This window comes from Poecilia mexicana, unplaced genomic scaffold (assembly GCF_051168715.1).
Source record: "Poecilia mexicana isolate PSO_F unplaced genomic scaffold, ASM5116871v1 scaffold_5, whole genome shotgun sequence".
NCBI lineage: Eukaryota > Metazoa > Chordata > Actinopteri > Cyprinodontiformes > Poeciliidae > Poecilia > Poecilia mexicana.
In genome coordinates this window covers 20,945,565-20,958,871 of record NW_028263374.1, presented here as the reverse complement: position 1 = coordinate 20,958,871, position 13,307 = coordinate 20,945,565, and the positions used below count along the sequence as shown (strand labels likewise).

Below are 13,307 nucleotides of genomic sequence, written 5' to 3'. Positions count from 1 at the left end.
ATATAATTAAACCACTCATAAGCTACAGTGTGTAAGAAAATGTTTGGATAGATTTGAGTTAATTTGCTCAGGTTTTTGTCCACTTGGAGGCAGCAGAGTTCAGTGATCCTGAGGTGTCTGGCAGACTAAGAGGCGACCACTGAAATTATTGCTTAATTGCTGAAGATCATGAGGTTGTGAACAACACAGACGTGTTTCATGATGTTCCATTAACACCACAGGAAATTATCCTATTTCCATTTATGTTGGTGCTTTCATACGAGCTATTTGTTGGTAAAATGCACTGTAACCTTTATTTGACTTCTTTGCTGAAAACAGTAGATGTGTGTGGCAAAAAGAAACAGAGCACTTTGAGACACCGGGCTCTTTATGGACCCTTGGAGGGTTTTATCTGCGAATAACTGAATGATCATATGATGAAATCTATTTCACCCCATCTCATCAAATGCATCATTTCTGATACATACATATAGACATATAAAGAAATTAGGACACCCCATTGCTCTTTTTGCACAAAATGGGAAAATAAACATGCCCTGCGACAGACTGGCGACCTGTCCAGGGTGACCCCGCCTCTCGCCCGGAACGTTAGCTGGAGACAGGCACCAGCACCCCTCCCGACCCCACTAAGGGACAAGGATGTAAAGAAAATGGATGGATGGATGGATGGATGGATGGATGGATGGATGGATGGATGGATGGATGGATGGATGGATGGATGGATGGATGGATGGATGGATGGATGGATGGATGGATGGATGGATGGATGGATGGGGAAAATAAACACTTTTAGCAAAAATGTTAGCTATTTCTGGAAAATAAAGTAATTCAAATACAATTAAACTATGAAAAATAATCTTGTTTTTCTCAATAAACAAGAGATATTAACCAAAATGTCTATTCAGACAGAGTATATACCCCCTTACAGCTAGTGTTATGACCTTTGGCTGAAATTCAGTGAGATGTTTCTCTTAGTGCTCTATCACATTCTGACATTGGTTTAAGGAAAGTCTGTTCCAATCCTCACTCTCTGCAGTGGAATGCTTTAGGGGTTTCCTACAACCCACTTCAAGTCACCTTGCAGGAACTTAAAGGTGTGGGCTCAGACTCTGCCATTCCAAGATCATTTCTTGGTTTTAGGGCTGCATGGTGGAAGTTGGTATAGCAACAAGGAGCTGGGTTCAAATTATGGTCAGGGTCTTTCTGACATGGAGTCACTTTGTGTGTGGGTTCTTTCTGGTTACCTGCTGCCGCAGTTTAAAAACATGCCCATTATGTTAATTGGTCTCTCTAATTTGTGTGTGCATGGTTGTTTCTCTTGTGTCTCTCTATGTTGCCCTGTAAAGACTGGTGACCTGTCCAGGATGTACTCAGTCTCTCTACCAACGACCCCTGGAGAGAGAGGCCAGTCACCTTGTAAGGAGTTGGATGGATGAGCAGTTTTCATCCAGGCCTTGATGAATTTACAATAATATTTAGGTTTATTGTCATGTTGAAAGGTTCTGCTTCGATTAAAAAAACAATTTAAACTGATGCTCTCACATTATTGAATTTAGTCTACATCATCTCGTCTTTTATTCTAGAATTCAAATGGTCTCTAGGAGTCCTGGTCTTTATCTACACTCTCTCTGGCAAAACTTCCTCTGGCCAATTTTAGTCCTGCATATCGTCCATAAAAGTTAAACTTGTTCAGTCTCCTTCTGATTGGGGCATGCAGTTTTACATAAACAGAAGCAGGAAAATGCTGTAGCTCCAGTGAAGATATCTGAAGGTTATTGGAGTGAATTCACTTGGCTAGCAACTTCTGGGGCTGTTCTTTAGTAGCTAAGCTCATCAAAATTATTGTTTGAGGATTAAACAAATTTGAGTAAAGATGTTATGATCAGATGCACCTGATGTGGTACTCCCATGTATAATTTTATGGGGTGTCCTAAATTATTATTCACACACACACACAAAAAAAACATTTTCTTACTCTTTGCAAAAATTCTTTGATTTTTCTTTGGCTTCTTTTGTTTATTCGTAATAATTCAAAATGTGTTAATATTAAAAGTGTTAAAAGTCACACAGGCTGTTGTTGGTCCTCATTTTTCACAATTGTATTTCTAAAACCTCAGCATCTTTACCAAAGTAGACCAGTTATACTAAATTATATATTTAGTGGAGCCCCACTTGTTGCTTCCAATATTACGCAAAAAAAGGTTAACATCAGATTTAGTATGTCACTTCATTCTTTAAATAAGAAAACAATCCCAGATATTAGGCAATCCATTGCTTTTCCTTTTGATACGAGTAAGGATGTGAAAACAGCTAGAAGTATTCCCCAGACACCAACTTCTCACATATAATGCATATGTCATATGCATATATCTTTATCATTGTTCAGCAGATTTTGTTGAATTTAGTTAATTTCTGTGTGTTTATTATTGCTTGAAAGATGTTGTCATGTTAGTTCATTCTTTTAGTTTGTTAGTTTATGTTCTGTTCTTTGTGCTGTTTGGTTTCTTTCTCTTAGATGAGTGTTGGTCTTTCCCCCTTGGTTTGTGGTTTCTTTTTGTCTAGTTAAGCTTCCTTGGAGTGAATTATTCATCTCCCCTTCAGTCTGGCTGTTTGATCTCCTTGCAAGTTGTTCCTAATGCCCAGACCAACTCACCTGAATTCAATGTCTTCCACTCTCATCTCAGTATATAAGGTCACTGGTTTCCATTGTCCTTTGTTGGTTCTTTCTGTTACAGTGACTGTGGTCTCCATTTCATCCACTTCCTGTGATTTTCCTGTTAGTTCTTTACTTTTATCATTGAAGAAGTCTGTTTTTGCCACAATAAGTACTTGGCAAAAAAGTACTGGCTCTTAAGCCACATGTTTCAGACCCCTGGCCTAACTATGCAAAAACAGAGATTATAAAACACTATCAAGACAAACCACATGCACCTAGATGTGAAAAACACTTCTAGTCATTTACTTAGGACTTCTATGTACATTTTGCTAAATGGTGATTTCTTTTCAAACCACCTCAAAAGAAAATTGTAAAATTTATGTAAAAGAAATTGGTCCATTTTTTTTTTTTTTTAAATAGTAGACGCTGTTTAAATAAGTAATTTTCTTGGACACAAAAAATAAATTTCAAGAGGGAAAATATAAGCTAAGAAAAATCAATTTATTAAATATGATTAAAATTAGAAATGTAGCTGAAATTAGTTCAGTTCTTATTAAGGGATACTTACAGTAATGGTAATTAATGCTATATATATATATATATATATATATATATATATATCAAATCATGACCCAATCAGATTTTTTTTTCAGGATGGAATCTATTCTTTCATAATTTTTGCCCTCTCACCTTCCTCTCTTGCCCTCACTCCCACTCTGTCTCTTTCAAGGCCACTGCAGACTAAACTGTGACTCGGTGCAGACCGTCTCTAATTACTTTGTAGTACAGTCAGTGCTCTCCTGTCATCGCAGGGACCTCATCATGATTGTAGACTGAATCCTGTGACTGTGTGTGGCACTGGCTCCCATTCTTTATACATATATTCTCACCTTTTGTTCATTCATTTTGTTTCTCCTGCTCTCAGATTATTTTCGTTGGCAAACTGAGTCATGGTTTCTGTCTCCCGATGTTTGTTTCTTTCCCCACGTTTCCATCATTTCACCATGTCTCATGTTGACCACAGTTTCAGAGCATGACTCAAGTGCTTCCTTGGTTTATTTCCTTCACCTATAGATACATGGCATACATAAATACATCCACCTACGAGCGATAAATCATTTTAAATCAAGCATAAGTCAAACACATGTACTATGTATAATCTGCATTTTTTTCGCCATTTCTGTCAGCGTTTTTATGACCATCATGGCTCACTGCTTAAAAGAAAAATTGGTTCACACAAGGAAGGATCGTTGCCTATTTTTTTTTGTTTAAAAAGTGAATTTACTGCTGGAGGGATTTTAATGACCTTCCCTTAGAGAGCACTTGGTTTTCTAGGTTTTCTTTCTGTATTACAGAAAGCAACTGCAATGTTTAGCCAGGCAATTGACCACATAGTCTCAGCTTTGCTTTGGTTGCTGTTTTGAACTGGAAATGTGTGAAGCTGATCTGTCATTTTTCTTAAAACAGGAGATTCTTTTTTTTTTTTCAAACCGCTCTTTCAAAAATATGAATAAGAAAACACTGAAAAGCAAGTCATGAGGTTTACTGATGGGTAAAACCAAATACTATGTTAGACTCATTTATTTAAAATGGTTGGCACATGTTTATAGTGCTAAAAAGCCAAAATTGTTTATTTTGATTTTTTATTTATTTATTTTTTTGTCACACTTAAATGTTTCAAACAATTAAGCAAACTAAGTACAAAACGAAGTTTCTGAATTAAGATGTCATTTATTAAGGTTGGTTTGGATATTAAAGCTATCCAAACCAACCTTGCTTTATGTAAAAAATAAATAAACTGCTGTGATTGAGCATTTTCAATGAATGTTATCTTTTAAATCACTGTGTAAAAATTTTCAGGCCTTGTTTTCTGCAGAAATCTTTAACATTATGTCACATTGAAGGGTTCTGCTTAAAGGTAAGGACCAAGAATCAAGTCTGTAGTTTTAAAGGAGCATTACAACTGTCTGTGTTTTAGAACTACAGTCCACATACAACCAACATCAAATTGTTCACACAGGGAAGGTAAATTATTGATCTACATACCAAAGAGGACTGAACCCAGGGCACCGGTTGGTCTATACAGGATTTCCAATTTTAAGAGTTTTGCCCTGTTGAAAACAAAATAAAAGTATTTTGTCTTGAACAGTGCTATGGTTAAGTCTCAAATTGTCTCTGTGATGTGAACCCAGTCCCAACATTGCTGCCTTTACACATTGAACGTTTCCAAGAAATTGCACGCTCCCGTTTCTGTGGAATGACCTGGTCTAAAACCATATTGCATATCTCATAAACTGCTGTATTTCTTAAATATGGCACACAGTGTGACATCTTTTTACCAGGTGGGTTGTTTTCATTATAGAGTCGATGGTGCATTAATGCAGTCAGGCATTCAGTAGATTCATGTAGTTTCATTATGTCAACAAACTGTGCATAATTCTGCCTGAACTAGACTTAGTTGGCCAATGTGTAGTATGAAAAGTTAATGACGGTCCCCCATGGCATGTTTGGCTCCCTTTGAGAAAGTTTTATTGTCTGCCATGCCACAGACAGGCAGCCCGGCAGTCAGACAAGCAGAAAGTCTAATGGACAATTTGGTGGACATAAAGAGAAAGAAGGATAGAGAGAGAAGAAGAGAAGATAAATGGGAGGGCAAGAGGAGGCCAAACGAGGAGAGGCGAGGTCTGTGAGGGGGAATTGAAAACATATGCAGTGGTCTGAGTGCCGGTCGCCCCCCTCTTCTGCGCCACCACCACCACCCTCTGCCTCATCCAGACAACCACACACAACAAAGACTGGAGATGGGCCAGAGATGGTGTGAGGCGGAGTGCGAAGGTGATGATACATGGGCAGTGACTAGCGTGTAGTATTTATGTAAGAAAAATGGCAAGCAGCACAGGGTAAACACATGCAGATGACTGAATTGCGTTTTTAGCATCATGCTTTGGCTTTACATTGCAATTTAGGAATGTATACACACAGTATGTCTGGGAAAGATTAAAACTGGGTAAGACTTGTTTACCTATTCTTATAAAGTCTAGCATTTACACAAGGAAGGCATAGTTAGACGTACATCTAAGTAAAACAGTCTGTGAAATACTTTTTTTTTTTAAATGTTATGCTCTTCTTATTTTAAAACAAATTAAATTAGTTAATTTTCCTGCCAAATATATTTGCCCCCAAAAACTCCAGCTGGTCTGCAGTGTGTGACTTGGTACCCAGAACCAGCAAGCAGCAGTGTGAGTCAAAGCTTTTTTTCCCCCAAAACAATTAATTAACCACAGCCAGGCATGAAGAAGATGACACAGTTTCTGGTTAGGATTGATCAGGATGCATCATTCCAGGCAGACAGCCATGCTGGTTAGCAAGAAACTCCAGATTATAACCCAATTCTGTCAAGATGCTTTGTCAAATCTTAAATGAAAACAATCATCGCTTGTATTGCACTATTGTATTGTTAAGACATACAACTTACTAATTTTACTTTAAATAGTCAAACAGCTCTTGTTCAGATCCCCTTGATGTTCATTTGCTTGCCAACTGTATTTGAGTGCCGCTATTCACCTTTACTAATGTTTCATAGTTTCATGGAAATATCTACAAAATTTCAATGTCCTAAAAAATATCTGAAGATTTCAAACAAGATTTATCTTTTTTTTTTTTTTTCCCTGGTACCTGTTATTCATTAGTAGCTTCCATGAAAAAGTTAAATATGAACAGTTCGTAAACTGTTTTTTGCAAACTGTTTCCAGGTTTAGATCATCTTTCTGAAATAATAAAATATCAGAACAATTAGCCAAGTTTAGTTTTTTAAGCACTTTGCTGGATTTTTTTGGAACCTTGTATCCAAAAATGCACACATCCAATTAACAAGTGATTAGAAGCTGTACATTTAGAATTTCAACTATTTGCCCTTAAAATGTCGCACAGGAAAATGTACCCTTCAAAATAAGTCATGGACTTGTTGCTAGTATTAACTGAAAGGATTTAAATATCAAGATTTTATTGAAAATCTTTTGGTCATCAGATCCTAAATCAAGTGAATTCTGCGCCGCCAGTGATAGATGTAATCACATAACATTATGATGCAAAATCATTATTTGTAGATGTACAAAACTCTAGGGCACATGTGTCAAACTCAAGGCCCGCGGGCCACATGTGGCCCGCCATGTCATTTTATGTGGCCCCCGCAGCATTTTATAGGCCGACATTGACTTACAATAGGTTTTGAGCACGAATTGACTACAAACTACATCTCCCACAATGCATTCCGATTGTTACCAGCTAACATTACGGCTTCTCGCCACTAGAGAGCAGCAGAGTCACCTCAAGCTGCTTATTGATTTTCCCAGCGAATAAAACTGAGACATCGACAAGCTAACATCAAAACGTCCAAGAAAAGAAAAATCGATTTACAAGTAAGACTGTGAATGAAGATGTGTGTGAGTTGATGTCAGGGCGGCAGGTCGCGCTAGACGTTATCTTGACCAACAACATAAAAAAAAATCGGTCCTGTACTATTTTATCCGTGAAATTACAATCATATTAACATCGACTATTTAGTCGCATTTTATGCGGTTTAGTTAATATTCACCGTGAATCCAGATCCCATCACAAATTAAGCAGATAAATGCATCTACATTTTTCTCGTAGTGACAAAAACCACCCCAATAACTTTTAATAAATTAAATTAAGCGACTTCACTTAAATTAGCATCACTTCACCCGCTGGGGTCTGAACGCACTTCCTCCTGGTTCCCATCTGCAGGAAAATCTGCACTAATTCATCAGTCAGTTGGATCTGTCTGATCCAAACAGATCAACTGAACTCTGTGAGTGTTTTACCCTGTGCGATCCGGTGTGCGCTTTTACCAGGATTATTTATTTATTTATTTATTTAGCGTGGTTTCGCATCTCCGAAACGGACAGATGTTACGTCCGCAGCTCCTCCAGAGCGCCGCTCTCCTGGGTAACGTGCACCAAGAAGGCTCCATTTGTTAAATCCCCTGGATGAGTTTCTCCCAGCGGTTTCTAAGTCTTCGCATCGACGGAGCCACGTCCGCAGTGGTTGAGCTGCGGACTGCGCATGTTACAGTCTAATTAACTTTTATCTTCAATACATTTTTTGATCCTAGGCTTAGTTTATGGACTGAACAGACAGAAACAGTTACCATTATACATTTTGAACTGTTAATTTTATTTTTGAACCATTTTTTTACTTGTAAAATGTTGATTTTATTTTTGAACCATTTTTTATTGTAAAGTGTTGATTTTATTTTTGAACTCTTATGTATTTTGAAGTGTTGATTTTATTTTTGAACCATTTTTTTTAATTGTAAAGTGGTGATTTTATTTTTGAACCATTTTTTAATTTTAAAGTGTCCATTTTATTTTTGAACCATTTTTTTTAATTGTAAAGTGTTGATGTTATTTTTGAACCTTTATTTATTTTGAAGTGTTGATTGTCCGAAAGACCTTACACATGAATTGCCCCATATGGGGTTTGAACCGATGACCTCAGCATTACCAGCACAGTGCTCTAACCTGCTGAGCTAACTCACCTACCTTACAAACTGTTGAGTTTCCATGGATTTAAGAATAACTTACATTATCTTACCACAATGGAGATTTGATAAAAGTGCTTATATTCCAATGTTTTTCAAAACAACATACATAATATTTTATTTTCCAGAGATTTTGTATTTTGAAGTGTTGATATTATTTTTGAAACATTTTTAATTTTCAAGTGATTGTATTTCAGATATTTTTTTATTTAATGTCTTAATTTTATTTTTGAACCATTTTTTATTTGCAAGTATTGATTTTATTTTTTAGCCATTTAACCAATTCTCTGTAGAACCATTTGTCTCTGCTAATGACATCTTTAATACATTTATTTGATCCCAGGCTTAGTTTACGGACTGTAATGTGAAATTGGGCACAATTATAAGTCTGACAGTTTGTTCACCAAGTTACTGTGCTCTCTGAGACGATCTGTGGTAGAAGTATTTGACTTTGTTCCATGCCCATCGTTGACATTAGTCTCTAACAAAATGTGGATCATCTACCAGGAACACTCCAAAGAGCATGAGTTTCTGTAGTGTAATGGTTATCATGTTGGCTTTACATGCAAAAGGTCTCTGGTTCGAAACCAGACAGAAATAGATTTTGCATGTTCTATTCATCACAAGTGTTTACTAAAGGTCAACAAGGGTTCTGTGGTGTCATGGTCTGTACTCAGAATCCAGGCATCTGAGTGCAAACCTCAGTTAAAATTTTCATGCATTGCATCTCACATCATCAACTTTGGAACCTCAAACTGAAACACAGCAGAGAAGTTCAGTTTCTGTAGTGTAGTGGTTATCATGTTTGCTTTACACGCAAAAGGTCTCTGGTTCAAAACCAGACAGAAACAGATTTTGCATGTTCTATTCATCACAGGTGTTTACTAAAGGTCAACAAGGGCTCTGTGGTGTCATGGTCTGTACTCAGAATCCAGGCATCTGAGTACAAACCTCAGTGGAAATTTTCATGTGTTGCATCTCACATCATCAACTTTGGAACCTCAAACTGAAACAAAGCAGAGAAGTTCAGTTTCTGTAGTGTAGTGGTTATCATGTTTGCTTTACATGCAAAAGGTCTTTGGTTCAAAACCAGACAGAAACGGTTTTTGTAGGTTATGCATCTCTTGGGGTGCAGTGAGACAACAAGAGCCTTCCTCTTTTGTGATGGTTCATTTGCCAATCGACTTCAATGTAGGCATCTTTGAAATCGAAGCTACTTTACTTCAATTACCAATTGGCAGTTCAATGGCGTAATGCAAATGTGTCAAACTCAAGGCCCGCGGGCCACATGTGGCCCCCCAGCATTTTATAGGCCGATGATTGACTTAAAATAGGTTTTGAGCACGAATTGACTACAAACTACATTTCAACCAAAGGTTTGTAATGCGCTTCCTAACCAGACGCTCCAAAGCGTCCGGTCCATAATTCTTCAACACGCTGTCAGCTCCCGATCAGAAAGAGGCATTTAGTTCAGAGACCATGAGATCATATTCAGAAAGGATTTTTTTAATTAAGTGATTTCAGTTGCCTCTGAGACTAAATCTCTGTGTAAAGTCTATCATGTCTGCCCATGTGACTTGTTTTTATTATTTGTTTGCTTACCTTTAAACATTAATTTAAATATTGTAATTTTTAAACTGAGCAGTAATTTTACATCCATGGAAACTCAAATGTAATATTTAAAACTTCAATACATAAAATCAGTTATTTAACAATATGAGGTGATGTTTAATTTATTTTTAACATTGTATTTTTATACATTTATGCTAGGGGTGCCCAAGTCTAGTTTTCCAGAGCTACCATCTGCAACTTTAGATGCATTCCTTCTCTAACACACCTGGACCATTGACTCATTATAAGCCTCTACAGAACTGAATGAGGGAAGTCAACCTTTTGTCTGGGGTGTTTTAGCAGGGATGCACTCCTGATTTGAACCGTCAATGTGGCCCGTTGAGGGCGGCCAATATGCTGAAGTGGCCCTCGGTGAAATTGAGTTTGACACCCCTGCTCTAGGGGGAGAAAAAGCTGTCATGATTGATAGCTTTTTGTAAAGCCAATAGCAAAATTTTAAATTCCTCTTCTGTTGATTCTGGCACTTGGGCAAGGGAATTTTAGTTGATAATTTTTACATTTATCATGTTTTTATATCCATCAAATTGATGCATACAAATATTACAAACATTTAGACAAAATGAATTTAAACAAAGTTTGTGCTGCTTCTTATGATTAAGTGATATTCAGTCCTATTTGGTTGATGGATGTCTGACTGTGACAGTATTTGAATTTTTAATCTTTCCCACACTAAGTGCACCTGCACAGGTTCGCAAGTTTGGTGAACATTCCTCAAGGTAAGTTGTTGTCATTTAGAGCAACAAAGAGAAGACATCAGTCTGATGAGGGGACCGATGGCTGGAAAAGCAGAAGCGATAAAAGGAGGAATAGTGGGCTGGACATTGAGAAAGACTCCAGGGTTGGTTTGGATCTGAGCCTGGAGAGGAACTGCGGCTGACGACGGCGCTTGGAGAAACTGGAGAACGAGGGAAAGAAGGAGAAGATAGCAAAGTGGAAAAAAAAAACGTTTTCGACTGAATAGCTGAGTTGTGGGCAGAAGATAGTGAAGAAGAAATGTTAGCAGTGAATGAGTTGAACAAGCAGAAAGAGACTGAAGATTGAAGCCTTACGGATGTGTGTAGCTGGAGGAAGGAAGGAGAAGGAGGGGGCTTCTGTCGTACGAGCTTGCTGCTGAATGGATGCTGGAGAGTGAGGAAGGGGAGTAGGAAGAGGAGGAAGAAAGAGGGAGAGAGGAGGCTGATTAACCAGGGAGAGATTGGAGCCTCAGTGGCTTGCTTGCATTCGACCACACTCTTCCTTTGATGAGGGCTGGATCCTTAAGCTCAATCAGTCCCACATGAGTCCAACTGTGAGGAGAGGGAGACAGAGAGGCCAGAAGAAATGTTGGAGGGAGGCAGGGGGTGGTAAAGACTGTCAGGGAGAAGTGAGGAAGAGGAAGGAGGAAGGAGAAGATAAAGGAAGCATTGCGTGACATCAAGCCCTGGGGATGAATAAAGGGTGGGCGGGAGAATAAAATAAAGGAGGAGAAATGAAGATCAAGACATGGGGTATACTTAAAGAATAAGTAATAGAGAGGCTATTTTCCTTAAATGCTCTTTAAATACCCAACGTTTAAAATGCTTCAGTGGATAAATTAATCATTGTAAGTCGGGAGGAATCAGAAACAAAGCACACTGAAACGTAATTGTGCAAAAGTTTGCAATTTTTTTTTTCTTCTGTTTTGTGTATATATACTTGTATGCGTAGAAGACTGACTACTAACTTTATTCAACAACCTCATCAGACGATGAGGTTCAACGTTCTCAAAGTGACCAAGGCTGCTGGAGCCAAGAAACAGTTCCAGAAGTTTTAAACCAGTCCGACCAGCTTATCTCACTGTCTTATGAAGACAATCATGTTTGGGGGAAAAAAAACCTTTAAATACAATGCATAAACTACTCACCAGTCACTTTTTTTTAGGTGTTCTTTCCAACTATTAGTTTGGACCTCTGTTTCCTGTCAGAACCACCTAAGTGAGGGGTGCCCAAGTCCAGTCATGGAGAACTTTTAGACGTGTCCTTTATCTAACACACCTGGATAAAATGAGTGGCTCGTTAGCAGGCCTCTGCAGAGAAGATGTTATATCCAGAATAAGATTTGGAGATACAGGATTAAATAGTGCTCTTAAAATAATTAATAAACATAATACAGGTTATTGTAAATATTGTGAAAAATTAGAAACAGTACAACATATATTTTCAGAATTGAATAAGTATGTTCACGAAAGAGAGTTGTTAATTAGAAATTTAGATAGTAATAAAAGTAAATTAGACATAGATCATCTGGGAATGCAGTTTTTAGCAGTATTTCTAGTTTTCTAAGAAGAACGGCTATTTTGGGGAGACTGTAGTAGTAAAAGCATCTGATACATACGCCAATCTGGAAGGTGTCGGTAATGCACCTAAAAGTTTTTGCCAACCACCATAAAAAAAAGGGAAGAAGAAGAAGACGAAGGAAGGCCTCTGCAGAGCTGAGTTGCTGCTGGTGAGAGAATGATTTTTGACTTAGGAGTTTTGGAGCAGGAGTGCATCTAAAAGCTGCAGGGTGGTAGATATAAACTCAGAAACAAACTGTAATCTCATTGTAGTGCTACAGGTTACACATGTCCCTAAAATTGTCCTTAGGTGTGAATTTATACTTGGTTTTTTGTCAGGTGTGTAGTTGGGTCATCCTGTGATGGACTGGTGACATGTGGAGGCTTTACCCCGCCTCCTGCCCACACATAAGCACCAGCCCTGTGACTCTGCAAGGATGAGTGGGTTTGAGAGGCTATAGGCAGTGGATGGGTGGATGGCAATGTGCTACAACTAAAACAAAATACATAAAAGGCCAAGTTTAGAAAAAAGAGTGAGCAACTACGTCACCATTGTCATTCTTTCTGTTGCAGAAAATATGGTCTCAAAAAAGGAACAATATTTTTGAAAGAGCGCATTATTCTAAATCTTGACAACTAAGTATTTGGCTTATTTCAATATATCATGTTTTAGTACATGTGAACAGTTTGATTTCTTTATGGCATCGCCTCATTTGCTTTCAAGGTACCAAAGATCTGTTTTGAAGCTTCAATAAGCTTCTGGGCCGACTGTCGATGTGGGTGTTTTTGTGCCCTCTTGTAAAACTGCGGAAGAAAGAGTTTAAAAAAGAGAGAGAGTTTGCTCACATGCTGTATGTGCCTAATCGTGTGACTGGCGTGTGGCATGGCGTCACTGCAGTGGATGAATGTGGCAGCATTTAGTGGTTCACCCGAAGCTCAGGTCTCCTTCTCTCTTTCCTTTCTCTTTTTCTCTCTTTCAACACCACATCAGCGCCAGAGGGCCGCGGCATCATTACCCCATTACTGCGTCTTTGCGCCAGAGGCGGAATTAAACCTTTAACAGCCCCATCTGCTGTCTTCTTTCCTCTTCGATGCAGCGTTCTGCAGGAACCAATTAATCACAGCAGCCATGAGGGCTGCAGTTAGTGAGTATTTAACGGAAT

The 13,307-nt window shown here is 38.2% G+C and overlaps 1 non-coding gene across 1 annotated transcript; it reads left to right on the top strand.

Moving 5' to 3' along the window:
• Nucleotides 1-8,997: 8,997 nt before the first annotated feature.
• Nucleotides 8,998-9,070, top strand: trnav-uac (transfer RNA valine (anticodon UAC)). Its single transcript has one exon. It is a non-coding gene; the product is annotated as a tRNA-Val (tRNA).
• The last annotated feature ends 4,237 nt before the right edge of the window (nt 9,071-13,307 follow it).